We start from the raw sequence: 5,494 nt of genomic DNA, 5'->3' as shown, positions 1-5,494 counted from the left end.
TGTATTCAAATGGAGTATGAACTTGTAATAAAAAAAAACTCAACCTAATACTTAAGTTGAAAAAAAACTCAACAAATTTGAAAAAAAAAAAACCTTACTTGTTTCAACATCTTTGGTGCCTTGCTTAACTTGATTAGTCGATGGAGAAAATGGAGTATGAACTTACGTATACTCATTCTCATGAATTATGGAGTTCTTATGTATCATTCCTATTCCTTGACCAGAAGATATGGGAATGTTTTTAATTTCTTCTTTTGAAACCCTTCCTAATAGCACCTAGAGAAAGCAAACCATATTACTAATACTTGAGTTATATATGCAATAAAAAACTAAACATATTTGAAAAAATACTTACTTGTTTCAACCTCTTTGGTGCATTGCTTAACTTGATTAGTCGATGGAGAAAAAGGAGTATGAACTTGCATATAATCATTCTCAAGAACCATGGAGTTCTTACGTATCATTCCCATTCCTTGACTCTTCTGGTGCCATTAACTAGTTGTCTGATGGTTTTATACACACTAGGCTCTTCTTGTTCTACCCATTCTTACTCCATTTTACTAGCATTGCTAATGGAAAGTGAAGCTTCATCCCTAGAGTCTGTGGCTGTCCTTGATACGTCCATATATGACATATCACTCTTTGGGAAACCAGTTGATCTAGATGGTTTATGGTAATTTCTTGGTGTCCACTCCTTATTTGTTGTAGGAGTCATTATTGGGCTCTCTATAGCAGATCCAAGCCTTGAATAATTGGAATATCTCTGTAGAAAAACATCTCAGGTATATCAATCTCCATTTCCAATCTATTAGTACTATTTACTTTAGAGCTTTATCGAAAACACCAACTCATGATCAGCCAGTACAAGTATTTGAAATATTTCTCTTCTATTACATTTTTAGACTTGTATAAGTTGAATACTTCAAGATTTCTTTAGGAACATAATGATTAATCAAATATAAAACAACTCCAGAATTGATGCTACTGGATGTCGACTCTTTAAGCTATTAAAAATTTGACCTGTTATAGAGCTTGAAGATTTTAGGGTGCTCTGAATCAAGTAAATTTTAGTGATTTTTAGGCTAAAAAAGTATGAACTTCGTTCCTATTGACGTGATAAGTACAAATGGCTAGTTACTTTGAGCAGGACAACTAGCTAATAAAATGGAAACTTGTTAGCTAATACACATACAAAAACTACCCCACAAGGGGAATCCCGACCCTATCAGTCATTTAAGGATAAAAACTACCCTACACGGGATGTCAAATGGATTTACCTCTACTATAACTAAGTATATTAGTAAATTTAGCAACCTATCCATATAACTGAGTTAATGTAATTCAAAGCTGAAATTTGACTTACTCAATCTTCAAATCATCTAGGTGTGTTAATAGCTCACTTGTTGAATCTCTCAACATTATAGATCTCCATTATTCGATCATAATTCTCTCCCCACTATCTTTGAGCTTACCATTTGTTGAACATGTCCCGACTTCAAAAGAATCCGACGAGATATATTGTTAGGACCATAACGGGTGTTTCAACAAGGTACAAATAATGCTGATATTTTCAACAAGAACAATACAGATAGAAAATGGATAATGTGATAGCTTATCGGGCTAGTTAGAAAGCTACGCAACACAAATATATTCAATTAAATAGGTTATCAGTTCAGATGGCATTCAAAACACATCAACTTAATAATATGAATGGCATATGTAGTAAGATATTTGAAGGCACGGTACTAAACAAGTGAGATATTTTAGAAGACATGAAGGAAACAAAGAAAAAGGAACTTAATAAGTATTCATGAATGAATGAAAAGGACTAAACATTGGCCTAGAACAAACTTATGTAAAGAAGCTTTCTTTACACATAGGCAAGAAGTTGTCAATAACAATAATTCCCATAGTTTCATTTTGTACCTTCACAATAAAATAATACAATATTAAGGACCGACATCCTAATACATGTATTTTTAAAGACAAGATTATTAGTTCTATCTTTGGTTTTGACAAAATGTTCAATGTGTCAAGTTGTTCTCTGAAATGACATCATAGTAATTATGCACCACAATCAAGAGTATAATAATCCCATAAATATGACAAGCTATCTGAAGTACCTTATGTTGAAGCGAAGAACATCAAGTCATAGAACATCATATCCATCTCGAATATCTTTAACAACACCAGTTTTAAGCTACGGTATATGCTTTTTTTCTACGTGAAAGTATTTCAACAAATCGTAGATAAAAAGATATACTCAGTTATTTTAAAAAATAATAATGAAATGGGAATCCTCTCTACTGAAATAAGAGGTAACCTAACAAAGGATGAAAAGAAGATAGTAAGAAAACATAATTCATGTTGGCCAATGCAGTTTTCCGATATGGAATTGGAAATAGAAGTATGCATCACCTATTGAAATATTTCCATTTATGCCCCGAAAACAATGTATGACAAGACATACCATAACATATGGATAGGTGAGTGTTGAAAATCATTAATTTCATCTTAACTACAATGAAAAAAGAGGATGCCCACACATAGATGAGGGGATTGGAGTATACATTAAGGACTTAATGAGAGCCGCAGAGATTTGGAAGGTCACAGGACATGCACAAAGAGAGTCTTTAAGATGTAAGTCTTTTGACCATTTTTAAGGGAATATGCTCACTAAATCAATGAAGAAAATAACAGGAGCTTCCCCTGCCTCTTAGATAGCACTAAGCATTAGTTCAGTACTATCTAATCCCAAGTGTTAGTCATGATAAGGATAAAATTTATCATACTTGAAAAGAATATGTACCAATATTCCCATGAGTACAGTTACTTTCTGAATCACCAGTGGTAGTTTATTCATATCAACATCCATATTAATACTCCTTTTACTTATGCTCCCACGAATATCCTCATATATTCATTCAACCCTACATGGTAAACAAAGGAAAGATATAAACTGACTATGCACAACTTCAAATAACAGTTACTTGTGTGAGTTCATTAACAACAGAGTAACTCTGAGGGGTTTGAAATCATAAGTTTTGCGGACTCTTTTTTTATGTCACTCATGTGTCGTATGCTCTAAAAAGACACTTCTTTTAGAGAATCCAATATGCACCTTTTGAATTTTTTTGAAGAGTTCGAGCAACATAGTTAAAATCTTACCCTTTTTTCCCTTCATCATTTCCTTCATCATCTAATATGGATGTAAGAACAAACGTGATGGCATAATAGTACTCTTCAACTAAATATTTTATGTAATCATCCCTTGAGGTCCTATCCAATAAACTTGTGTCTTTACTCTCTACAGCTATATCTTTTGCAAGAAATATATACATATTCAGCACAAACGTAAAGAGCCTTTAATATGACAATTAACTGCATAGATCACATTTGTATCAGAAAAAAAGAAACAAAAGAAACTGTCAGCACTGTAACAATTGCTCAACCTTTCTTGCTAGTAGGAAAAGAGGCAACTAAACTAACGACAGACTCCCAGAATTATTGGGCATCAAAAGTTGTTCCATCTCTCTGCAGGTTGAAAATCAATACATCAAAATTAGAAGTTTGGAAGATAACAATATAATTAGAAGCAAACTGAAACTAGGTTGGTGAAATAACAAAAATAGCCACTCACAAATTAGTCATGTAATCTTCTTCCCTTAAATTATTGACTATTTCATTTCAAAAAGGTGCAAATCAAGCAGCAACATCTTTATTTCTCTCCAACACCTGCTTTTTACAATAATATAATTTATTTATTTATTGAGAAAGCAATATTTTTCATATAACTATATAATATTACAATAAACAAAATACAAACTTCTGAATAAACTGGCATGGAAGATAGTTTATATGAAAAGCACCGAGAAAACATCTTTCAAAATAACCCAAAAATCCTTTTTGAGTTGGCTAGCCCAACCCCAATTGCGCTCACCAATTTGAAACATGGTAGAGTACAGAACTGCCCCTCTTCCCTACTCCCACATAAATATTTGGCTTTACTCAATGAGTTCCAGGAGGACCTTACGAAAGTATAAAAATCCAACATGTTGATGAATACAAAGATCTATCTTCCTATATTCCGTTATAAGTATGAATGACTGCAAGTTTTATGTAGCAAATAGGTATACAAGAATGTTACCTTCTAAAAATAAATACAAGGATCTAAATGGAATGAATTTGAATACCGGGTTATAAGTTACGCCATACTTCACACTCTACTTCCTTACTACTCAAATCACACTAGGGCAAACTCTATCATACATATTTCTAAGAATAAGATTTTGATTCAGGAATAGCTAGCTCAAGTTTTTAGAGGAAGAGCACTTGATCACCTTTTATAATATGATGTTTAGGACTCAAATTCGTATCCTATAACTTAGGAAGAGAGATAGAGCTTCTTTTTTTTGGATAACCATGGTTTCCAAACCAGGTTATCCCAAGTGAGACTCTTAATGCCTAGCATAAGCTCTTGATGATGAATCGAGAGATTAAAAAAAGAGGAAAACAGGTTCTTTAAATGAACATGCAGATGTTGTTTATTTGACTGCTGAATATAAAGATACCTCTGATGAAGATACCTCTAATGATGCTACCTGTGATGACATTATAAGTATTGAAATTACGTACGATGAAGAGAAGATCAAGTCAAATGTAAAGTTGTCAATCCTAATGCATCCCTCATATATAATTTATTCACCGCAGCTTATTAAAGAAGAAATGGAGGAATTAATTCATAAATCCATTTCTTTTGATAAAGAAGTTTTTTATTTCTATAAATGATGTTGACAACATGATATATCAAGCCAAATACTACCTTTGGGTATTTGAAAGGGCTTGGTGCTGATATGACTCTTTCTGCCGAGACATCACAAAATACATTAAGCATCGGTGTGATTTGGATAATGTAGAGAGAAAAAATTGCATCACCTTTGTAAGCATTGCAGAAAAATTATAGTAATGCTGCATTTACCACTAATGATGCTTGGGAGGATGTTTCACGTGATCTAGTACAATGGGAGAAGTTCAAGGAGAAAAAGGAAGTTCTACAGATGTAAATCAAGGAGTTGAATCATAAAGAAGAGCGTTTGAGGCATGATGAAAAAAAATACAAGAATGTCCATGATGTTTCAAAAGCCAAGATGCAACAACTTGGCACCCAATTGGTGGCATTTCAAGCAATGCTAAGGAAGATTCAATAGCAAAAGAATGAAGCTCTTCAAGGGATTATTTTCCAGATCCCGTGATGATCTCAATTATTTGGATTTTTTGATACATATCAAACAAACTTCCTACTATATATAACTGAAGTCCTCGTGACTATCTTGAATTTTCTGGGATTTCATTTTTTTAAGCAGCAGGCAATTTTTTCTTCATTTGGTTTATTGACATGTAGTAGATTTTTATTTAAGTTTCTTGTCATACTTTTAGTCCTTTAGCATGTTGAATCTTAACTAGTGGCATCAGATTGCTTTTTTACTTAAGTTTC

General features: G+C 32.9%; 1 pseudogene; it reads right to left on the bottom strand.

Moving 5' to 3' along the window:
* Positions 1-547: 547 nt before the first annotated feature.
* LOC107849133 lies at positions 548-3,530 on the bottom strand (annotated as a pseudogene).
* Positions 3,531-5,494: the final 1,964 nt, after the last annotated feature.

Source organism: Capsicum annuum, chromosome 12, assembly GCF_002878395.1.
Source record: "Capsicum annuum cultivar UCD-10X-F1 chromosome 12, UCD10Xv1.1, whole genome shotgun sequence".
NCBI lineage: Eukaryota > Viridiplantae > Streptophyta > Magnoliopsida > Solanales > Solanaceae > Capsicum > Capsicum annuum.
The sequence above is the reverse complement of the archived record's forward strand: the minus strand, read 5'-3'. Positions and strand labels throughout refer to the sequence as shown.